Source organism: Pan paniscus, chromosome 16, assembly GCF_029289425.2.
Source record: "Pan paniscus chromosome 16, NHGRI_mPanPan1-v2.0_pri, whole genome shotgun sequence".
In the NCBI taxonomy this organism is placed as follows: domain Eukaryota; kingdom Metazoa; phylum Chordata; class Mammalia; order Primates; family Hominidae; genus Pan; species Pan paniscus.
The window spans coordinates 45,280,754-45,306,452 of record NC_073265.2 but is presented as its reverse complement, the minus strand read 5'-3'; the positions used below and the strand labels follow the sequence as shown (position 1 = coordinate 45,306,452).

Sequence of the window (25,699 nt, the reverse complement as noted above, 5' to 3'; positions counted from 1 at the left end):
AAATAGGAATTTATCTTCAAATAAGCAATAAAGCATCAATTGTGTTGAGTTCATTTCATATCTGTGATTATAAATAGACTTTTAATTTGTCTATAGAGTTCTGTCTATCCTCCATGAGCTTGGCGTGACAAGTCTGGTTTTGTTTTGTTTTGTTTTGTTTACCTTGACAGATAAGAAAGGAATCTTGAAGCAGCACTTGCCTTGTGTCAGGGGATTTAACAGGACAGGTCTGGGCCCCTGAACTACAGGTGATGTTAAAGAACCATGACTTTAATCTTTAAAATATTCTACAATTGCAGGAACATGTGAGAGCAAGAGTTGAACTCTGTGTCTCAAAAGTAACAAAAGGTCTCACATTTCATCCCTGGCCAGAAGGAGTTAGAAATGCCTGTTCTGGGCACCTTGCATCCAGGCAGTAAGTTTGAACCATCAATCTGTACTGGATCTGTGTTTCTTCCCTTCATGGTGTGGTTGGGATTGGTGTAGCTGTCAGGTGGAATTGTTACACCAAAATGTCCAGGGCTTAATGGAATCCATCATTAATATGGTCTCAAAGATTTTTACATATTTATAGTTTTCTCCATTCCTATATGATGTCAGAATGTGAAGGCTGTATTCACTTTTTGTGTGACAGCTAAAGATAATTATCAAGCTAATATATTCCTTGCCTGTTTCTTTTTTCTTTAAAGAAAGGGTCTTGATCTGCTGCCCAGGATGGAGTGCAGTAGTACAATCAGAGCTCACTGCAGCCTCAAACTCCTGGCTCAAGAGATCCTGCCACCTCAGCCTCTCAAGTAGCTGGGACTATAGGCATGCATCACCACACCCAGCTAATTTTTTTAAATTTTTTGTAGAGATGGGGTCTTGCTATGTTGTTGCCTAAGCTGATCTTGAACTCCTGGCCTCAAGCAATCCTTCTACTTTGGTCTATTTATATAAATATTGGTATTATATCCAGAACAAAATAATGGGGTATAAAAATGATTAAGACTTGACCATTTGCTATTATCTGAAAATAATCTTAACACACTAAATAATAAATAACTATATCCCACTCCTTAAATCCTAAAAAGCAAGGGTAGGGGAATCTTAAGTGGTGACCCTTTTCTGGTAAAACACTAAAAACCATCTTAAAATACTAAGAAAAATCTGAAACAATAGTAGAAAAATAAAAAATTCTACATATAATTTAAAGAAAGTTCTGATATGGAGGTTAAAACTGGATGACAGAGCCATTGACCACACTGAGGTGGCAACATCTTCAGTCACAGCTCACGGCAGTCGTGGGCTTTCCACGAGTGGGACTCCCTGGAAAACTTACACACAATCTGATCACTAAAAGCAAAGATCCTCAGGTATACATCTCAAAGAGAAGAGCCTTACATTTTCTCCTGTGTGACCTAAAGCAATGACATGGGATTTTTGCACCTCAGTTGCCTTATCTGAAAAAAATGGGATGCCTGCCTCCTAGGATTGTTGTGACAATTTAGAGTAAAACTCTTAGATGAGTGCATGGCACAGTGTAACTGTTACCAATTAGTATTATTACCTCACACCTAAGGAAAGAAGGAAATAGACAAATGGGAAAAAAAAGGTGGGGGTGGTTAGAATTAGCTAAAGGTGATGCCCTAATCAAACAGCCCAGGGTCTCTCCCTTCTGGTCCTAAACTGTATTTCAATTCAGGAAATTCCAGGATTGCATCAGCCGAATGAGGTAACTGGCTTGTCGTCTGAACACTTTGCCAGCACGTGATGCTATTATGTGAGCCCGCTGTTCCAACGTGAGTCACACATGTGAGCTGCAGCCACTTCTGCAGATGGAATAAAGTGTGTCAAGGTACAAGAACTGTACTTTCTCCTTTTTTTCTCACCTTGAACCTGAAAATCATGTGGGATTAATTTCCTAAGTATTTGCTCTACAGTTAACTCCAAATTATCCATGCTAATGGAGGGAAAGAAAGACACAGATGGACATGAACAGTGACTGCTTCAAAAATGCCTTATAACTTGTGACTTTTGTAGTTAGAATTCTATATTGAGAATTGGTATCTAAATGTTCTGGAAACAAAACTTGAAGCAAAGTAAGTCTTGCTCGCCAGGCACGGTGACTCATGCCTGTAATCCCAGCACTTTGAGATAATGAGGCAGGTGGATGGCCTGAGCCCAGGAGTTCGAGACCATACTGGGCAAAATGGTGAAACCCTATCTCTACCAAAGAGATTTTTTTAAAAATTAGCTAGGCGTGGTGGCACATGCCTGTGGTCCTGGCTATTCAGGAGGCTGAGGTGGGAGGATCACTTGAGCTTGGGAGGTCAGGACTGCAGTGAGCCATGATAGTGCCACTGCACTCCAGCCTGGCCAACAGACTGAGACTGTCTCAAAAAAAATTAAATTAAAAAAATTTAAAATTAAAGTAAGTCTTGCTAGAAGACTGACCCCAGACAAACCAGAAAATTCATCCCAGACTTCATTCCATAACCTAGTACAAAACCATGCTGTTTTTCTCTTCTGAGGCAAGAGGAGCCATAGCATCTGATGGGGGACACTATCAGCCTAACTTGCATGGTTGCATTCTCATGCACTTCATGGGGAGAAGGAAGATAGTTAATCATTCCTGACAGCTGAATATAATTGTGACTAGAGCCTCAGTCTCTTTATCATTCTGAAGGTGGTATGCAATAGAAAGAAATAACAAAGAAAATGATGATATCACCTGAGAGTTTAAGTTATTTTTTAAAATTCATGAATAGTATAGTTTATGCAATATGTAGAAATCAGCTCTTCAGTAGACTGACCCCGGGAAAACTGGTTGGAGTTTTTTTGTTTTGTTTTGTTTACAAGGGTGGAGACAGCAAGGAAGGAAGGGAGAGAGAAATATCAGACTTATAATCAATGATACACACACACACACACACACACACACACACACACACACACACACACCAGTTTTATTGAGTTGTAATTACTTTTTGAGACAGGGCTGGAGTGCAGTGGCATGATTACAGCTCACTGCAGCCTTGAACTCCTGTTCTTAAGCAATCCTCCTGCCTCAGCCTGCAAAGTGCTGGAATTATAGGCATGAGCCACCAGGCCTGGAGAGCTGTAATATTTTTTAGTGAACTCTACTATGTGGTAAAACTCTAAATCATGATTTTCAATAAAGCCCACTGAAGCCAGTTCACCTACGAGATACTTTCTACAAAGTTTAACTCTTCAAGTATGCACACACTTTTTTAATGTATGAATTTAGAAATGATTGCCTAAACATTTTGTTTCTAAAATACAAGATGATGCACATATTCCATTTCATTATTTCTTTCTGCAGAACATAAATTCATGGTGAAGGGAACCATAATGAATTATTTAGCCAAGCCAGTGTTTTTGACTTGAGCTAAGATGAGTGATATGGTTTGGCTCTATGTCACCACCAAAATCTCATGATGAATTGTAATCCCCAGTGTTGGGGGAAGGTGGGAGGTGACTGGATCATGGAGGTGGATTTCCCCCTTACTGTTCTCATGACAGTCAGTGAGTTCTCACGAGATCTGGATGTTTAAAAGTGTGTAGCACTTCCACCTTAGCACTTTCTCTCTCTGTTCCACCATGTGAAGATGTGCCTGCTTCCGCCATGACTGTAAGTTTCCTGAGGCCTCCCTAGCCATGCTTCCTGTATAGCCTGTGGAATGGTTAGTCAAGTTACTCTCTTTTCTTCATAAATTACCCAGCCTCAAGTAGTTCTTTTTAGCAGTGTGAGAACAAACTAATACAATGACCATATTGTCTCTAAGTACACACTTTGCTGTTGTCAGCCACAGAAATAAAACCAGGTTTAGGATGGAAGTCCCTATTGGCACTCAGAAGCCATCTGAAAGCCAGTTTTCATTTTTTCTCTGCATTTTCAGCCTGTACAGCCTTTTCATTTTTTCAAAAAAGAGAAATATATGATAATGGTTGAAAACAGACTGCAAATATGTAATTCACTCTTCAGAAATAACTGTGTGTAAACTTTTATATTTTAATGCACATGTATAATTTGTTAATAAATGTAATCTGATAAAATAAAAACTTCAGGCAAATTAAATTTAAAGGAGTTTGAGCAATAAATGATTCATGAATCAGGCAGTCCCCAGAATCACAGCAGATTCATAGAGTTTCCAGTACAGCCATGTGGTGGAAGATTTATAGATTAAAAAACAGGAAGTGATGTACAGAAATTGGAAGTGAGGTACAGAAACAGCTGGATTGGTTACAGCTTGACATTTGCCTTACGTGAACACAGTTTGAACACTCAGCAGTGTATGAGTGGTTGAAGTATGGCTGTTGGGATTGGCCAAGACTCAGCTCTTGTTACAGGCACATACTCCTACGTTAGGTTTTCAATCTTGTCTACCTATTAAGTTAGATTACAGTTTGTCCACAAGGACTCAAATATAGAAGTACAGAGTCCTTCTCAGGCCATTTTTAGTTCAATTTAACAAATCATAATCAACAAATTAAGTAACCTAATTTTTTCACTTGCAGTGTATCATGGGCATCTTTCTTGTTAGAGCTGATAGAAACATCTCGCATATTAAGGGTTGAGTGGTTCTCAAACTTGACTGCACATTAGAATTACCTGGGGCACTTTAAAACAGTGCAAATACTGGGCCTCATTCTCAAACAGATAATCAGAACCTCTGAGGGTGGATCCTGGAATTACGAGTTTTTTAAGTGTTTCTGGATTCACAAGTGCAGTCAGGGTTGAGAATCACTTATCAATCTGATTATTTTTTAATCTGCATAGTATTATGCATATATCATATTAACCCTCTCCTACTGATGGACACTTAAGTGGTTTTGAATTTTTCTACTACATGCAGTGCTGCAATTAACATTATTTTATATACATCTTTGCTTATTTGGCCTTAGGATAAATTTCCAAATGTGGAATATGCATATTTAAAATATTAATACATGTTACCAGATTCTTTTCCAGAATGATATATTCCAAAGTACCAGCCAACCAACTTTCCTACCCTGGGAATTGATATTTTTCATTTTTGTCAGTTTGGTGGATTGAAAACAATCCTCTTTCATTTGAATTTCTTTGCTTATTAGTGAGGTTGAGAAACTTATGAGCCATTATTCTGTCTCCTAAATTAACTCTAAATAGAGTCAAGTACAGACTAAAGTGAAAGTTCTAACTGGATTATTTATTTAGCAGGTAGAAGTTGGGGAGAACAGTAGCTCCAAAGAATCATGAAATTATAGTGTTGAAAGAAAACTTAGAGATATCTAGTTTAATTCTGAGTAATGTCCTGACTTGATTATTTTCCCATCCAAAGGTGAATGTTACTAACACTAGAAAATTCAGATGAAACAATAGTGAGGTGAGGAAAAGATATGGCAAAGGGGGAGAAAACCTAAACTGGGTAGGAAAGAAAATGAGAGCAAAGGAGAGGCTGGTACACAGAAAATAGAGAGAAAAGGTGAGTACTATCCTGTGGGTGACTATTCGGTAGGTCCCGCCAAGAAAGCAGGTGAGCCAGGTCTGTGTAGACAAGGGCAAGGGCCACGGGCACAAAACCATGGATAGGAGAGCGGCTTCTCTAGATCAGGGCAGCTGAACACTGCTGCCAACAACAAACCAGCTGGAAGCTGTTTCCAGACAGACAGACCCATGTTGGTGTACTGAGGAGAAGCCATGCGAGCACATCCCCCAACACAGGCTGAGGGCTCAAGTTCTCAGATAGGGGAGGTACAAGACAGCAGCCAACAGTAATTTTTTAAAAATGAAATCCAACCAGTACTGCTAGGTGTAGGGTGACAATTTCTGGTAGGTGTATGTTTGGAGCCAGAGAGAGGAGTCGCCTCATAGATATATTAATCAGAACTGATTCTCAGGACAGTCTGGCATCTCCTCTTTTTTAAGGACTATCATATCTCCATGGTGAAATTCTGGACTTTGGTGGGTATTTGAAGCTGTCCATTTCAGTTTTATAACCTAGACATGGACTCTCCCTCCTGAACTTTAATAATATAGATGCTCCTGTGCCCACTTTGAGTTGATGGTATACTGAGCCTAATCATCTTCTTACTCTTATTTGATCACTGATAGAGAAGTGGATGCTTCCACCAAGGAAAAGTCTGTTACTCTAGAGTATGAGGACAGAGGTATAAAACCACTGTTCTTAAATGACATGGTTAATGCCCACAGTGCACTTAGTTCTTCTAGAATTATTTGCCCCACCCAATCATAGTGAAACCAGCAGTGTTGAGAGTGGGGAGCAGCCCCCAGTAGCCAGGTGGTGCTGGGTGAGAGGGATGGTGATGCCATCTTCCATGCTGACCTCTGATAGGTGGGCAGACATGCAGCTCACCTCTAAGCCAGTTACAAACCCCTACTGGTGAGGCAGGAGCAGGAGCTAAGGTAACTGCGGGGACCACCACACAGCCTACATCTTCACAAAATGCCTTCGGCATTTGCTCAATCCTGGGAGTGGCTTTGAATACTATTTTAGAGTAAACACACCTGACAGCAATAACTTGAGCATACCCTGAGACCGACCCTGCATGGCACATACACCTGCCTGTGTGCTCCGAGCTAGGGAATCCAGGAGTGGCCAACCCGGAGATTCATTCATTGTCTAGGAGGAACATCTAGGCCTCCATCCCATCCCAAGGAGCACAGGCCATGCAGTGGATTAAGGCCCCAAGTTTTGGGTTAAATGAAGATTGCCAGGTGGAGATTGTTAAGGGGAGGGTATTAAATGAAAATGCTATATAAACTGCATGGTGTTTGCAGGCAGTTGTGATTTTCCTGCTCAGCCTGCTGCCACTGGGCTGTGCAGTTATCTGGACTATCCCACCACCACCGGGCTCTTTCCCCTGTATGGAAGCCCCTAATAGAAACCCCATGCTGGTTCTGGGTCTCTTCTTTGGTCTCTGGAACCTGGTGCCTTCCCTACTGAGGTTAATAGGGGTTTGGCACAACAACTATGGAGGCTGAATCATGGGTTGCTGGGTGTTGTCAACGCTCTGCAGCCAAGGACCCCCATGAACACCCCTGCAGCTGAACAATTGGGTTTAGTGCTCCAAGCAACAGGGGAGACCATACACCCTGGGGTACGCCTCTGTCACCGTGGGGTGTTTAAAAGACTTTCTATAGGATTTGGGCTCTTGCTAGGCAATTGTAGAGTTTAGGGGAGTAGGAGTTTGCTCTGGACTGGAGGCTGTCAGGAGACAGAGGTAATTCTATGATTGGGCATCTTAATGAATCTCATCTAGAAGGAGGGAAGACTAGAGTAAATCTAAACTGATCATTGGTAAAGCAGCAGTAGGCACTCATATTAGCCAGGTTAGGGGCTTGTTTGGTCATTTTTGTGGCTAGGAAAACATTCATGTTTTGTCCATGTTCAAACCTGATCACAAAGTGGTCTCGTTTCTCTCTTGATTCATCCTGGTTCTCGGATGGCCTTGCTGGTGTTCTGTGAAATGATTTATGTTCAGCAGGAAAATGCCTAGGCCTGACTGTGGGTGCCAGGGCAGCTCCTGAGTGTCAGGGGCTTCTTATCTCTTTCTCATAGTCAAATTTGGGTGAGGAACAGAGCTCTTAAAGATCACAAGGGGCAAATGAGAACAAGCCTTTGGCTGGAAGGAGTGTAAGAGAGCCCAGCAGCGGGGGAGGATGGCAGAAAGCCACAGACAGTAAGCTGGTCTGAGGTCTCACACAAACCAGAGCTCTGAGGTCTCACACAAACCAGGAGAGCACTGGTGAGGGACAGCTACTGAGAAAATCAGGTGGAAACAGGAAAGGATGAGTTCTTAGGCAGAGATACTACTAGAAACCAGGCTGCTTAGTATAGCAGAATGGGGGCAATCAGTTCAATATGTTTGTACCATTGATGTGAAGATGGGACTCGTGTCTCTTTCCTGATCTGTCACATCCAAGAAGGTGCAGACTGAAAGCCACTGAATGCTTCAAAGATACAATTTTTATGGCTTGACAAGCCACAAAATGTTCTTCACTGACCAGCACATTAATTCTGAAGTAGGTGTAACCCTCAGACCAGAAAATAAAACTGAATGGTAGTACCTAGGGTAGGGTTGGCAAATTTAGGAAAATTATTGGAGATCTCTAGTTTACTCTGAATTTCAGATAAACTTCAAATATGTAATACTTCAGAATACTTATTATTAAAATAAACTATCTGAAATTCAAATTTAACTGTTCTATATTTTATGTGGCAGCCCTAATCTAAGTAGGTAGTTTTAAATTTTTATGGATGTATTTATTTATTTATTTATTTTTGAGACAAGGTCTCACTCTGTTTCCCAGGCAGTGGTGGGATCTCGGCCCATTGCAACCTCCGCCTCCCAGGTTCAAGTGATTCTCCTGCCTCAGCCTCCAGAGTAGCTGGATTACAGGTGCCCACCACCATGCCCAGCTAATTTTTGTATTTTTAGTAGAGATGGGGTTTCACCATGTTGGCCAGGCTGGTCTTGAACTCCCGACCTAAGGTGATCTGCCTGCCTCAGCCTCCCAAAGTGCTGGGATTACAGGCGTGAGCCACCGTGCCCAGCCAAGCCCTAACCTAAGTAGGTTTGAACCACAAAATAATTGAGCCTAGAGGAGAGATAGTCTTAGGCCAGTGAAACAAGTTACATGTGCACCAAGATACCTAACCACAAGATAAGGGGTCCTAATGGAGCCTGTGCATGCCAGTCATCTATTAACAGAATGGTGTTCTCTGAGGACATGGGAATCTTCAACCCAGTAAAGCTGGTCAGGATTGTTAGCATCATTATTCAAACTCTCTTGATGCTTTCCAAGCTTTCTATCCATACGTTATTCTGATTCTCATTTTTTTCCTTTGCTTATCAAATTTATTTTAAACAATCCAGTATATGTTAGCCATGCTAAGATGCTAAGGCATTTATACAATTAACCTAACAAAGTGCCAACTAGATATAATAAAACAATATTACAGTAAAGACAGAGTTGAGCAGAAGCAGTAACGTATCACATTCGGGTTGAAAACAATTAACATAGTGAGAAAGATGGCATCTTTTCAAATTTAGTCATAGATTTAAGGTAGTGCAATTAAAATACCAATAGAAATTCCTACAGAAAATAGCAAACCATTTACAAAAAAAAAAAAGTGTTCAGGTGCACTGGTTCATGCCTGTAATTCCATCATTTGGGAGGCCAAGGCAGGAGGATTGCTTGAACCCAGGAATTGGAGACCATCCTGGGCAACATGGCGAAACCCCATCTCTGCAAAAAATACAAAAATTAGCCAGGTGTGGTGGTGCATGCCTGTAGTCCCAGCTACCTGGGAGACTGAGGTGGGAGGGTGACCTGTGCCTAAGAAGTTGAGGCTGAATGAAGCGTGATCACACCACTGCACTCCAGCCTGGGCAACAGAGTGAGACCCTGTCTCAAAAGAAAAGAAAAGAAAAGAAAAGAAAAGAAAAGAAAAGAAAAGAAAAAAGTAATTCCAGACTCTGGTTTTAGTGAAAAAGTAGCCTTTTAGTTACAAAACAATTACATATTTATAAAATTTCCTATAAACAGAAGTTAATGATAGAATGCAAAAATTGATCCAAACATTTCAAAGGTTAAAATGGGTGGCCGGATTTGACTTTCTGTCCTCCTGTGTTCTTTATATCCTCATTTCCTTTTCACCCCTCCCTGCCCCCACTGCCCTTCAAATGGAAAGAATTCCTTGGTGAGACTTTGCACCAAAGATTGCTGTGAGAAGTGGTCACTATCGGCAAAGGAAAGCTTCGTCTCACAGAAGCTTCACTCCTCAGGACCTGCAGAAATGAAACCTTCCTGAGATGCAAAAGCTCTACCACAGTGGCCACTGCTGCTGCAGGGGCACCAAGGACTTCAGAGATCAAACTCCAGCATTCCAGGACAATGCCTGGGCCTGAGGGAGAAGCATGAGAGGGAAAAAACCAGGGTTCCTGGTGGAGGAAGAGGAGGCCAGAGGGCAAAGAAGCAAAGTTCTAGATGTTCATCCAAGGTAGACTCCGGACTAAAAGATGATTCAACATTGTCAAGTAAAGAAAAAAAAAATCAAGCTTTTGAAGAATTAAAGTTCATTTTATTCAGAAGTCTTACTGAGGACCACAGCCCAGAGAGAGTCAGAGAGGGTCTGCAGGACAGCTGAAGCAGTGTTCCAGTTGACAGCTTACCTACAGGTAGTAAGATTTAGTATGTGCTCCAAAGTTACATTAAGACAAAATCACATCCGAGTCTGAGGGTAAGAGTACATGTGGCTATAGATGACAAAGGCATACCATTAACCCTTCAGATGTTATCTTATGTGTAGGAAAAGGCAAAGACTAGGGTCATTCATCTTTTAAGGAATATGTTGACTCAGGCAAGAGACTTGGGAGCCATGTGCCATATCCCGTTTAGTCTTCAAAGCATTAGCCGGGGGCAGTTGCTCATGCCTGTAATCCCAGCACTTTGGGAGGCCGAGTCGGGTGGATCGCTTGAGCCCAGGAATTTGAGACCAGCCTGGGCAACATGGTGAAACTCCACCTCTACTAAAAACACAAAAATTAGCTGGGTGTTGTGGCAGGCGCCTGTAATCCCAATTACTAGGGAGGCTGAGGCAGGAGAATCGCTTGAACCTGGGAGGCAGAGGTTGCAGTGAGCTGAGATCATGCCACTCCACTCCAACCTGGGTGACACAGCAAGAGTCGGTCTCAAAAAAAAATGAAAATAAAAATAAAGCATCCCTTTGGAGAGCTACACATAGTCACAGAGTCAGGGGCTCTGTGAAATTATGCTGGCAAGGATAAATGAGCAAACATGACTTCTTATAGCTGGTACTTTGTCTCAGTGAAAAGCAAAGAAACATTGTGCATGACCCTTTGTACGACACACACACACACACACATACACACACAGCTCAAACAAGGTAGCATATTAACATACATTGTAACATGATGAAAGCAAATTGCAGAAGCCTGCATGTGGAGTGAGGCCTCGTGTGTCAAATAGGAAGGAAAAGAAGGCACATTCATTTTTACTTGTATCTGCACTGAAAGGATACATAAGAAACTAACGTGATTCCATGTAGAAGACAGGGGAGATGAGGTGAATGGGGCAAGAGTGTTAGAGAGACTTCAAAGCATACTCCTGTAACATTGTATTGTGGAAAACTTTCAAATACATATAAAAATAAAAAGAATAAAGGCAGCTTCAGCAACAATACACGTTTTTGTTAAATCTTATTTCACTATTACCCCACATTTTAAAAAAATTAAAATTCTAAAAAAAGTTTGTTCCATAAATATTTACCATTTGAAATAAATTCACAATTAGCTTAAAAAGAGATTTGGAAAGAAAGAAGATGAGAGGAAAGCATTTGGAGACAAGCGTAGACTGTTTTGTTTTGGGTTTTTTCATTTTTTGTTTTTGTTTTTTATTTTTGTTTCACTGTAAAGGAGAAGTGCGAAGTGAGGAGACTGAAGTGAGGACACTTTTTTGTTGTGTCGTTGTTTCTTGAGAGACATTAATGGTATTTTGTGTGCTGATGGAAGAAAATACCCAGTAGACAGGGAAAATCTAATAATGCAAGAAATAAAGGTAGGATTTGCTGAAACATGCTACTGCAGGTGAAGGGATGGAACCTGGATCCTGGATGGAGTGGTTCCCTTGACTAGGAGCAAGGATGGTTCACCCACAGCAACAGGAAGAAAAAGCAAAATAAGAAGCACAGGCACGAATACGCAGAGAAGGCCACAGGAGCTTAGAGAATAACTAATCTTTTTGTTTTATATTTTTTGTGTTGGGCTTACAAAAATATTTTTTACTCCAATGAGGCACAGTTGAGCCTCGTTACTTATGAATTCTGTATTTGAGAATCTGGCAGATTTATTTGTAACCCCAAAATCAATACTCACAATGTTTGTGCTGTCATGTGCAGACATTTGTTAAAGGGTCTTAACAGCTCAAAACATAAAAAGTAAACCAAAAGACATTCCAATACTTACTAATTAAATAATGCAAATTAAAATATTGCATACTTCTTTACACTTTATAATTTGGCAAAAGTAAACAAAATGCTAAAACTGAACTGTTTTGAAGTGTATGGGGAGATAGGCATCGTTAACAGTAAATGATGAGACTTTTCTGGCACTGAGAAAAGCAGACACAGGAGCAACAAGGCAGCTCTGTTGCAGAATTCCAGGGAGCACCATTTATGCTGCATCCTATATGAAGGGTGCCTCCTGGAACTGGGCATCAATGTGGTCACCCCAAAAGTCATAAAACCATTCAGAACTTTTTTATTCTCACAATCTCACTTTCAAAAACATGTTCAAGGGGAATAATTCAATACAGAACAAAAAGTTAACCACACAGAGCTACTGATTCATAATGGAGAAAATATGGAAACAATACAAGGATGAAAAAATCTGAAAAATATCAAATGAACTATTCTAGATTAATATTAGGAAGCTTGCTGGGTGCAGTGGCATGCACCTATAGTCACAGCTACTTGGAGGCTGAGGTGAATCACCTGAGCCCAGGAGTTCCAGGCTATAAGAAGCTACACCAACCGGAGGTCTACACTAAGTTTGGTATCATATGGTGACCTCCCGGGTATAGGGAAATCACCAGGTTGTCTAAGGAGGGGTGAACCAGTCAAAGTCAGAAATGAAGCAAGTCAAAACTCCTGTGCTGATCAGTAGTGGGATTACGCCTGTGAATAAATAGCCCCTGCAATCCAGCCTGAGCAACATAGCAAGACCCTTTCTCAAAAAACAAAGCAAGAAACAAATAAATATATATTAGGGTGCTCTTTACACGATCAATAGATAGATTATGCTACATGAAAAAGTATAAGTAAAATAATACTAAATTTTAATCATTAACTTAGGTAGTTTTAAGAACTGTGTCATTTTTAATTAGCTTAGGCAGTTTTAAGATTGTGTCAGTTTTCTCAAAATATTTAAGCAATGTTTTAAAAAATTAGGACATTAGATATTTAAACATTATTGTACAAAAATGAAGCATCTGCTGCTGCTCAGCTGTTTGGAATTAAATATTTGCAGGTTTGACACAATTCATATCAACATTAATTAAGAAGGCAAGATATATTGGTTTCATATTGTATTACAAATGCAGAGATAATAGAGAATATTTTGAATGCTGGCAAATGTCAGAAAGAATATTACTGAGAAAAGCAGTGAAGGGTAAGAATAGTAAAGGGGAAAAATAATTTGAGAAGGTCAAATCAGTTTTTCATGATTCTTATTGATGGAACAAAAACACTGTGTAAAAGAAGTTAGCAACACCTGTCTTTTTTTTTTTTTTTCTACAGGATTTTACTCTGTTGCCTTGGCTGGAGTACAGTGGCATGATCATAGCTCACTGCAGCCTCAAATGCTTGGGCTCAAGCAATCCTCTTGCCTCAGCCTCCCAAATAGTTATGACTACAGGCAAGTGCCACCATGTCCAGTTGTTTTTTATTTTTTATTTTGTCAGTATGGTGTCTATGTTGTCCAGGCTTCATATCACATATTTTTAGGAGTGGCAAGAGAGCCCTTGACAAGATAAATAAGTATTCTATTAAAGCTTCCTCATTTATGATATATTTATGATATGTGTGAAATGTAAATACTCCTGGGTGGTGTAACACTGTAAGTCATACTGGTTATTGTGACTAGGCTAGTAAGATTTTTTCAAGACAGTAAGTGATAGACAGTAGGTATTGATAGCAAAGTGTTTACAGGCATTAAAACCAGATTGTACAGATTCAGATGAAACTCTACTCAGGTGGAGAAAGTATGCAAGAATGCAGAAAGGAGAGGAAGAGTCAAGGAATGTGTCTACGTTATAATATTTCTAGGACACTCCTTGGATGTGTCACATCAGCAATCTACAAGGTAGAACCAACGTTACCAGCAACCAGAACATGTGAAGTGGGAGGGCCTGATATCAGGGTCCTTGTGTTATTCTGAATGAGAGTAGAAAAATGGTTACTTTTGTATTTTAAGTATATAACACATGTTAACGTATTAAAGGTAACTATCAAAGGAATAAAAATAAGATTTATAATTAGCTGGGCATGGTGGCATGCGCCTATAGTCCCAGCTACTCAGAAGGCTGAGGTGGGAGGATCACTTGGGCCTGGGAGGTTGAGGCTGCAGTGGGCTAACATCACACCACTGCACTCCAGTTGGGGCAACAGAGTGAGACTCTGTCTCAAAAACAAAAACAAAAATAAGATGTATAACTTCCTAAACAGTTGAGGGGAAATGAAGAAAAAAAACCAAAACAAAATATGTTCAATCCATAAGCCAGTCACAGTAAGAAACACAGCTCCTCAAATCCTAAATAAAATATTAATAAACTGAACCCAGCAATGAGGAGGGATGGAGGCAGATTTTGAGGCCGACAGAGCATCAAACAATAATCACTTCATTCATTCATTAAGTATTTACTGAGTAACTGGGTTGTGCCAGGCACTGTTACAAATACCAGGGATATAATGCAGAAAACAGGCGAACATCTCTGCCACCTTAAAGTTACTAATAATATTCAAACTAGGGATCAACACAACAAACAAATAAGCAAAATACACAGTATGTCAGATGACAATCACTGCTATGGAGAAAAATAAGGCAGGGAAGGAGGTAAAAGAACAGAGGAACATGACTGTAGTTTTACATAGTGTTATCAGAAATATGCAGAAAGTGATGTTTGAGCAAAGACCTGAGAATTGAGGGATATATGTAGACATATGTGTGTAGGTTTACATACATAGATGTGTTTATATGTAGATATGTATATTCATAAAATCTACATGTAGACATGTATATATGTGGAGATCTATTAGTATATATGTAGACAAAACTATGTCAACATAGGGATATACGTCGACATCTGTGAGACAGAACTACCCAGGCAGAGGCAGAGGAATGAGCAAGTGCAAAGTCCCTGAGGTGGGAGTGTGCCTGGAGTGAGCAGGAGCAGGAAGAGCAATAGGAGATGTGGGCCCTTGAAAGGACTGTAGTGTTTACTTGGAGGAAGGCGGGAATTTTTCTGAAGGTTTTAGGTAGAGAAGGGGCATAATCAGACTTACATTTTTAAAGGATCATTACAGTTGCAATTTGAGAATCAACTATAGAGAGGCAAATGTGGAAGCAGAGAGACTAGGAAGGGATCAGTGACTCAATCCAGGCAACAGAGGATGATGACTTAAATTCAGGTAGCAGAGATGGTTAGAAGTTGTCAGATGCAGAGTATATTTTGAAGGAAGGAGGAGCCAATAGGATCTGCTAAGAGATTTAATAGAATAGATGTGTGTTATGAGAGTGATTACAAATGAATATAAGTTACCCTAGATCAAATAGGGTTTGTATCAGGAATGCAAGGAGAACCTAATAATGTTGTTCACCAAATTAGCAGATTAAAGGAGAAGCACAATATAATCCTCTTATAGATGCAGAAAAAAAATACTAATTGACTCAAGTGAAATGATGTACTATGCTTATTAGCCAACTGAACAGTCTGTGATTTGGTTGATAGGAAATGAGCAAACGATGGGGGGGATATTTCTCAAGGATATTGAAAATATATTTTTTAGGCCAGGTGCAGTGGCTCACACCTATAATCCCAGCACTTTGGGAGGCCAAGGCGGGTGGATCACGAGGTCAGGAGATCGAGACCATTCTGGCTAACCCAGTGAAACCCCGTCTCTACTAAAAATACAAAAAAACATTAGCCGGGCATGGTGGCGGGCACCTGGAGTACCAGCTACTCAGGAGGCTGAGGCAGGAGAATGGCATGAACCTGGGAGGCAGAGCTTGCAGTGAGCCGAGATCACGCCACTGCACTCCAGCCTGGGCAACAGAGCAAGACTCCATCTCAAAAAAAAAAAAAATTTAAATCCAATTACTAAATTTAAAGATGGCAAGTTAGGCAAAGTTTTAAAAAAAGCTTAGGCAAACTTGGGATAGAAGGAAAATTGCTTGCCTTTGTAAAACATAGTTATAAAAAATGTATAGCAAACACCATATTTAATGGCAAAATAGTAGAAATAATACTTTCAAACTCAAGAATAAAACAGTGATGCCCACCATCACTATTCTTATTCAATATTGTCATGAAAGACCTACTCAATGTAGTAACACAAGAAAAAAAATATAAGGATTGGAAGGAAAGAGCAAAAGGTAACTATTCATGGATGACAGGGTTATCTACACAGAAAATCCAAGATAATACAACTATGATAACTAACGAAAGAGTCCTGCAATGTGGGTTAAAGCACAATATACAAAATTCATTGCATTTCCACAAAATAGCAGCAAACATTTCCACAGCGTAGCAGCAAACAATCTGAAAATGATATTAAAGAGAAATGATCCCACTCATAGAAGCAACCAAGCTGGTTAGATAGCTATGAATAAATCCAACAAAAGATATGCAAAAACTCTATTACTGATATTGATTGAAGTTTAAAGAAACCCTAAGTAAATGGAAAGGTTTGTCATGTTTCTTTTTTTTTTGAGACAGTCTCACTCTATTGCCCAGGCTGGAGTGCAGTGGCGTGATCTCAGTTCACTGCAACCTCCACCTCCTGAGTTCAAGTGATTCTCCTGCCTCAGCCTCTCGAGTAGCTGGGATTACAGGTGCATGCCACCATGCCTGGCTAATTTTTTGTATTTTTAGTAGAGAGGGGGGTTTCACTATGTTGGCCAGGCTGGTCTTGAACTCTTGACCTCAAGTGATACATCTGCCTCAACCTTCCAATGTGTTGGGATAACAGGTGTGAGCCACCACACCTGGCAGCCATGTTCTTATGTAGGAATACTCAACCTCATCAACATGTTGCTCATCACTAATTAACCTGCATATGCAATACAATTCCAATCAAAATCAAACTCATGGCTGGGTTTTATGTAATCTGAAAACGTAATCCTAAGATTCAGATAGTAAAGACCTAAGAATAGAGACATCTTGCAGGGGTATTGAAGGGGACTTGCACTACCCAGACATCCAGATGTCAACATGCACTATAAAACTATAGCAATTAAGTAGTTTAGTAAAAATTTAAAAAAAAATCAAAATCATTCTAACTCTCCCTTAGTAGAGGAATGGATAAATTCTCTTTTATTCATACAATATCAGGGGAAACCAGGCCCCAATATTTCATGTAGTTTCTTTTCTACTTTCCCTAAGTGTCGTCTGGTCTGAGAAATAAAGGGAAAGAGTACAAAAGAGAGAAATGTTAAAGCTGGGTGTCGGGGAAGACACCACATGTTGGCAGGTTCCATGATGCCCCCCAAGCCACAAAACCAGCAAGTTTTTATTAGTGATTTTCAAAAGGGGAGGGAGTGTACGAATAGGGTGTGGGTCACAGAGATCACATACTTCACAAGGTAATAAAATATCACAAGGCAAATGGAGGCAGGGCGAGATCACAGAACCAGGGCAAAATTAAAATTGCTAATGAAGTTTTGGGTACGCACTGTCATTGATAACATCTTATCAGGAGACAGGGTTTGAGAGCAGACAACTGGTCTGACCAAAATTTATTAGGCGGGAATTTCCTCGTCCTAATAAGCCTGGGAGCGCTAAGTGAGACTGGGGCTTATTTCATCCCTTATCTACAACCATAAAAGACAGACGTTCCCAAAGCGGCCATTTTAGAGAACTCCCTTTGGGAACGCATTCTCCTTCTCAGGGATGTTCCTTGCTGAGAAAAAGAATTCAGTGATATTTCTCCTATTTGCTTTTGAAAGAAGAGAAATATGGCTCTGTTCCTCCCAGCTCTCAGGCAGCCAGACCTAATGGTTATCTCCCTTGTTCCCTGAACATCACTGTTATCCTGTTCCTTTTTCAAGGTGCCCAGATTTCATATTGTTTAAACAATCTGTGCAGTTAATGCAATTATCACAGGGTCCTGAGGCGACATTCATCCTCAGCTTACAAAGATGACAGGATTAAGAGATTAAAGACAGGCATAGGAAATCACAAGAATATTGATTGGGGAAGTGATAAATGTCCACGAAATATTCACGATTTATGTTCAGAGACTGCAGTAAAGACAGGCATAAAAAATTATAAAAGTATTAATTTGGGCAACTAATAAATGTCCATGAAATCTTCACAATTTATGTTCTTCTGCCATGGCTTCAGCCGGTCCCTCCATTCGGGGTCCCTGACTTCCCACAATGATACAACAGAATAATAAACAGATAAAATGAAAAAACTCGATTTCCATGTATCAGATTGTACAGTTCAAAACATGCTTTTAAAAGGCAAGTTGAAAACGAACCTATAAACTATGATGCTATTTATGTTTAATTTAGAAATACAAACAATAATTCATATATTCTTTATGGATACATGCATATACACTAAAAGTTATATATTTGTATTTAAAAAAAGCTGTGGTTGCCTCTAGAAGTGAAGAGGACGAAATGGGGCCAGAGCAGGGCAATATGCTTTGCCATATTTATAATATTTTTTAGAGTGCGCTTTCAAATGACAGTAGCAAAATATCAAGATATACTTACGTGAGCCTCAGTAAATTCAAAAAGATAGGAACCTTACTCTCAGACCACAGTGGAATAGAAATAGAAATTAATACCCAAATCTCTCAAAACCACAAAATTACATGGAAATTAAATAACTTGCTCCTGAATGACTTTTGGATAAACAATAAAATTAAAGCAGAAATCAAAAAATTCTTTGAAATAAATGAAACTAGAGACACAACATAACAAATCTCTGGGATGTAGCAAAAACAGTGGTAAGAGTAGTATTTTTAGCAATAAATGCCTACATCAAAAAGCTTGAAAAAATCTTAAATTGACAACCTAATATCACACCTAGAGGAACTAGAAAAACAAAAACAAATTAATCCCCAAGCTAGCAGAAAAATAACTAAAATCAGAGCAAAACTAAGTGAAATTGAGACCAGTGGCTCATGCCTGTAATCCCAGCACTTTGGGAGGTCAAGGCTGATGGATCATTTGAGGTCAGGAGTTCAAGATCAGCCTGGCCAATGTGGTGAAGTGCCACCCTCCCCATCTCTACTAAAAATGCAAAAATTAGCTGGGCATGGTAGTGCATGCCTGTAATCCGAGCTACTCAGGAGGCTGAGGCAGAGTAATTGTTTGAACCTGGGAGGCGGAGGTTGCAGTGAGCTGAAATTGCACCACTGCACTTCAATCTGGGCAACAGAGAGAGACTCCGTGTGGGAAAAAAAAAAAAAGAAAGGAATCAACAAAACGAAAAGTTGGTTTTTTGAAGGATAAACAAAATTGATAAACCATTAGCTAGATTAGCGAAGAAAAAAAGGAGAAGATCCAAATAAGCACAATCAGAAATGACAATGGTTATTACAAACGATCCCACAGAAATACAAAAGATGCTCAGAGACTATTATGACTACCTCTATGCACACAAAGGATAAAATCTAGAGGAAATGGATGAATTCCTGGAAACATACAATCTCCCAAGATCAAATCAGGTAGAAATTGAAACTCAGAACAGACCAATATCAAGTTCTGACATTCAATCAGTATCAAAAAACCTACCAACCAAAAAATCCCTAGACCAGATTGATTCAGTCAAATTCTACAAGATGTACAAAGTGCTTATACCAATTCTACTGAAACTATTTTTTTAAAAATCAAGGAGGAAGGACTCCTCCCTAACTAATTCTACAAAGCCAGCATCACCCTGATACCAAAACCTACCAAAGACACAACAGAAAAAAAAAAAAAAACTCCAGGCTAATATACCTGATGAACATAGATGCAAAAATCCTCAACAAAATACTAGCAAACCAAATCCAACAGCACATCAAAAAGTTAATTCACCACAATCAAGTAGGCTTCATTCCTAGGATGCAAGGTTGGTTCAACATATACAATTCAAGAGATGTGATTGACCACAGAAACAGAATTAAAAACAAAAACCATATAATCATCTCAATAAACACAGAAAAAGCTTTCAATAAAACCCGACATTGCTTCTTGATAAAAACCCTCAAGAAACTAGGCATCTAAGGAGCATACCTCCAAAAATAAGAGCCATCTATGTAAAACCCACAGCCAACATCATACTGAATGGGCAAAAAATACTGGAAGCATTTCCCTCAAGAACTGGAACAACACAAAGATGCCCACTCTCACCACTCCTATTCAACATAGTACATTGCTAGCCAGAGCAATCAGGCAAAGGAAAGAAATAAAAGGCATTCAAATCAGAAAATAAGTCAAAATATCTGTCTTCACGGACAATACGATTCTATACCTAGAAAACCCTAAAGACACTACAAAAAGGCTCAGGGAACTGATAGATGACTTCAGTAAAATTTCAGGATACAAAATCAGTGTACAAGTATCACTAGCATTTCTATATACCAACATTCAAGCTGACAGCCAGACCAAGAATACAATCCCATTTACAATATCCACACACACACAAAATACCTAGGAATACATCTAAACAGGGAGATGAAAGATCATTACAAGGAGATCTACAAAGCACTGCTCAAAGAAATCATAGATGACACAAATGCACTCCATGCTCATGGATCAGAAGAATAAATATCACTGGGCATGGTGGCTCATGCCTGTAATTCCAGCACTTTGGGAGGCCGAGGCGGGTAGATCAGTTGAGGTCAGGAGTTTGAGACCAGCATAGCCAATATGGTAAAACCCCATCTCTACTAAAAATACAAAAGTCAGCCAGGTATGGTGGCACATGCCTGTAATCCCAGCTACTCAGTAGGGTGAGGCAAGAGAATCACTTGAACCTGGGAGGCAGAGGTTGCACTCCAGCCTGAGCAACAGAGGGAGATTCTGTCTCAAAAAAAAGAAAAAACAAAACAAAACATGGAAAAAGAATCAATATTGTTAAAATGGCCATGCTGCCAAAGGAATCTACATATTCAACACTATTCTTATCAAACTACCAATGTTATCTTTCACAGAACTAGAAAAAAACTATTCTAAAATTCATATGGAACCAAAAAAGAGTCTCAATAGCCAAAGCAATTCCAAGCAAAAACAACAAAGCCAGAGGCATCACATTACCTGACTTCAAGCTATACTACAAGGCTACAACAAAAACAGACACATAGATAAATGGAACAGAATACAGAATCCAGAAGTGAAGCTGCACACCTACAGCCATCTGATCTCGACGAAGGTGACAAAAATAAGCAATGGAAAAAGGACTTACTATTCAATAAATGGTGCTGGGATAACTGCCTAGCAATATGCAGAAGAATGAAATTCAACCCCTACATTTCACCTATCTTATTACAAGATAGATTAAGATTTAAATTTAAGACCTCAAACTATAAGACTACTAGAAGAAAACCTAGGAAACACCATTAGGGACATTGGCCTTGGGAAATAATTTATGACTAAGTCCTCAAAAGCAATTGCAACGAAAACAAAAATTGTCAAGTGGGACCTAATTAAACTAAAGAGCTTCCACACAGCAAGATAAGTTATTAACAAATTATATGGACAACCTACAGAATGGAAGAAAACATTTGCAAACTACACATCTGACAAAGGTCTAATATCCAGAATCTATAAGTAACTTAAACAATTGAACAAGCAAAAACAAATAACCCCATTAAAAACAGAGAAAAGACATGAACAGACACTTCTCCAAAAAGAAAAAAAAAAAAAAAACAAGCAGCCAACAAATACATGAAAAAAATGCTCCATATCACTAATCATTAGAGAAAGGCAAATCAAATCACAATAAAATACCATATCATACCAGTCAGAATAGCTATTCTTAAAAAGTCAAAAAATAACAGATGCTGACAAGGCTGCAGAGAAAAGGGAGCATGTATACGCTGTTGATGAGAATGTAAATTAGTTCAGCCAGTGTGCAAAGCAGTTTGGAGATTTCTCAAAAAACTGAAAACAAAAGTACCATTTGACCCAGCAATCCCATTACTGGGTATCTATCTAAAAGAAAATAAATCATTCTACCAAAAGACATATGCATCTATATGTTCATCGCAGCACTATTCACAATAACAAAGACATGGGATCAACCTAGGTGCCCATCAGTGGTGGACAGGATAAAGAAAATGTGGTACATACACAACAGAAACATTACGGAGTCATAAAAAAAATGAAATCATGTCCTTTGCAGCAGCATGGATGTAGCCATCATCCTAAGTGAATTAACGCAGGAACAGAAAGCCAAATACCGCGTTCTCACTTATAAGTGTGAGCCAAATATTGGGTACTCATGGACACACAGATGGCAACAATACAAACAGGACTACTTGGGGTGGGAGTGGACAATGGTTGAAAAACTAAATTATTTTTTAAAGAATGTTCCTTTTTCATTTCACGGAATTCTAAAAATGTGCCAGGTATAATTAACAGCTGTTAATTAGATTCAACTGTGCTCCTTTTCCTTTCTTTTGATTACAGCGCCCCTCTTCGCAGTAAGGAGTCTGTTCATGCAGTTCAGGTGGGGCTAACACGCTTGCACCTGCCCTAGATGAGGGAATGGGTACAAGAAAGCCCAATCAGACTATTCTCTTAGATTAAATACATAGAGCTTGGGAGTAAAGGGTTTATCTTCTGGGCTTGGGGGTAAACTAAGAATTACATAGAGTTGGGACTACTGGTAGCTGTTGTGCTGCTGAGTAGAGAGAACCTCTTCAAGAACAAAGCCATGAAGAGACAACAGAGGGATGGAAAAAAGAGAGACCTGAAACTCTCAGATCTAGTCATTCCTGGAATCAGATTTACCTCCTTGGACTTTCCAGGTATATCCAGCAACATACAATTGATTCTTATTGTATTAGTCAGGGTTCTCCAGGGGGACAGAACTAATAGGATGGATGTAGATGTATACATGAAAAGGAGTTTCTTAAGGAGAATTGACTCACACGATCACAAGGCGAAGTCCATGACAGGCTGTCTCCAAGCTGAGAAAGAAGGAAGCCAGTAGTGGCTCAGTCCGATTCCAAAAGTCTCAAAAGTAGGGAAGCTGACAGTGCAGCCGACAGAGCCCCCGGCAAAACGCTGGTGTAAGTCCAAGAGTCCCCGAAGAACCTGGAGTCTGATGTCCAACGGCAGGAAGCATCCAGCATGGGAAAAAGATGAAAGTTAGAAAACTCAGCAAGCCAGCTTATCCCACCTTCCTCTGCTTGCTTCGTTCTAGCCTCTCTGGCAGCCAATTGGATGGTGCCCACCCACATGGAGGGTGGGTCTTCCTCTCCCAGTCCGCTGACTCAAATGTTAATCTCCTCTGGCAACACCCTCACAGACACACCCAGAAACAATACTTTACCAGTTATGTAGGCATCCTTCAATCAAGTTGACCCCTAGTATTAACCACCACACTCATTATTCATGGATTCTGTATTTGCAAATTTACTTACCTACTAAAGTGTATTTGTAACCCCCAGATTAATACTCTTGAAACTATAAGGGAGTTTTAAACCTTCCCCCTACTTTCTGAAGGTTTGATAATTTGAGTCTCTGGAATAAACTGACAGCATACAGATTAACAAGAGAAAAGGCATACAGTTTTATTATGTGCATGCACGTGGGAGCCTCACAAATTATAAGATTCAAAGAAGGGGCGGATGGTCAAAGTTTTTATAGCATCCTGAGCTATAGAAGGAAATAGGGGCTTGAGGCTTCTGTGGGGAGGTGGTGACAGGTTATGAGAGGGTGAGAGGAGGAAATTTATAGTGAACAAAGTTGTCTTGTTATACAGAGAAAATATCTCAAGTAGCAACCCTCAGAACAGTTGGGCTGGGGGCAGTGGCTCATGTCTGTAATCCCAGCATTTGGGGCTGAGGCAGCCAGATCGCTTGAGGTCAGAAGTTTGAGATCAGCTTGGGCAATATGGAAAAACCCCACATACCTACAAAAAAAGAAAAAAAAATAGCTGGGTGTGGAGGCACATGCCATGGTCCCAGCTACTCAAGAGGCTGAGGCAGGAGGACCCCTTCAGCGTGGGAGCTCAAGGCTGCAGTAAGCCACAATAGTGCCACTGCACTCCAGCCTGGGCGATAGGAATGAGACCCTATCTCAAAAAAAAAAAAAAAAATACAGGAAGAAGAAGAATAGGTGGCAACTTTTGACAAAGTCTATCTGGGCAAGGTACCAACCTTTAGTCTCCTCTCCTGTGATATAATTAATCTTCCCTAGCTAATGAGATTGCAGAGAGGGGACAAATGAGTCCCTTTTGGAGGATCCATTTTTAGGCAAGTAAGGGAAATTCAGAGAGAGCTCCCTCTTGCTCTTCAGGAGAGAAGGGCAAGAGACAAGAGCACAGGAGAAAGTCAGTGAGACCTTGGTTCTCCTTCAGTTCAAAGCACTCAGCATGCCACAGTGCCATACTATGGGGTATTGTTTTCTGAGCCCCAACAGTGCTTTCACAATCATTCACTGACATGTATGTACAGAGTAGTGAAAAATTTGAGTCACCTGATGTGCATGTTTCCAGCTGAGGTTCAACAAGACGTCTGCTGTCTTGCTTCACCTCTCACACTGTAAACAAATGTCCTTTTTGCAATCTATTTAGTGCCACGTTTTTCACATTTTGTGCTTTTCGTTGTTTTCACTGTTTAAAATGGCCCTGGAGCTTAGTGCTAAAGTGCTGTTTTGGTTAGCGTTCCTGAATACAAGGCTGAGATGTGCCTTACAGAGAAAATATATGGGTTAGATAAGCTTTGTTCAGGCATGAGTTAGCATGCTGATAGTTCAGTGTTAATGAATCAACAATACACATTAAATGAGATGTCTTTAAGCCAAAACACACATAAAACAAGGTTATGTATTGATCCATTGAGGAGAATATTGTGACCGGAGGCTCCCTGGAACCTAACCTTTTAAGTCTTCTGGGAGTAATGGTTCAGTATTCACTAATGCAGTGTTTATGGTAACTTGATAGAACATAACTACGGCACATAATGAGAACTGACTGTATTCTCCTTTTGCTTAAGTTAGTTTGAGTTGGAAGAAGAGGCACATAATGTAGTAAGGGGCTGAGGGAAGGCTTTATGAAAGAAATGACTTTTAAGTGAGTAGCATTTTACCAGGAAAGAGAGTGGGAGAAGAGAATTCCAGGCTAAGAAAATAGTCTGAACAAAGATCTTAGGGTGACAAGGAGCAAGGCATGTTTGATGATCCAAAAGAAAGGCAGTGCAGTTGGACCACAAAAATCAAGGGAATAATAGTGTGATAATTTAAAGAAGGTAGAAAAAATATATATATAGTGGATATTCTTGGTGCCTACCTGTATTCAATTTCCCACACCTTCCTTCTCATAGTTCCCCAATTTTGTTCTGGTATCCATCCTTATCCAACCTTTGGGATTAGGGAAAGCTAACACCATCCTCAGCTCACAAAGTAAGGACTGGTTAAGGTAAACTAACCATGTAATCTCATCCCTGGCCAGCAAATGGTTTAGGAATGGGAATGTACCTCAGTGTTGGCCAATAAAATTTGAGCTACTAATAGCTTTTGGGAAAGTTCTTTATATTTGAGTGATAATAATGGAAAGTAGATCTCACTGTTCCATATTGAATGTAAGCAAAGAAACCTGTTGCTTAATTTGTGTCCTTGAGGGAAGCCAGCCTGAGAACAAAACCTACACATGGAGAATGGACTCGCAAACACTGCAAGAAAATCAGGCTAGAACTTTGATTATGTTGAAACTGCCTTTGCAAAATTA

General features: G+C 39.9%; 1 long non-coding RNA gene across 1 annotated transcript in view; it reads right to left on the bottom strand.

The window, feature by feature from the left end:
- Positions 1 to 25,699, bottom strand: part of LOC117976030 (uncharacterized) — a 91,215-nt gene that overhangs the window by 43,012 nt on the left and 22,504 nt on the right. Inside the window, exon 2 of the long non-coding RNA XR_004666526.3 lies at positions 22,899 to 23,071. This is a non-coding gene — a long non-coding RNA (uncharacterized LOC117976030). The remainder of the gene's footprint in view (positions 1 to 22,898; positions 23,072 to 25,699) is intronic.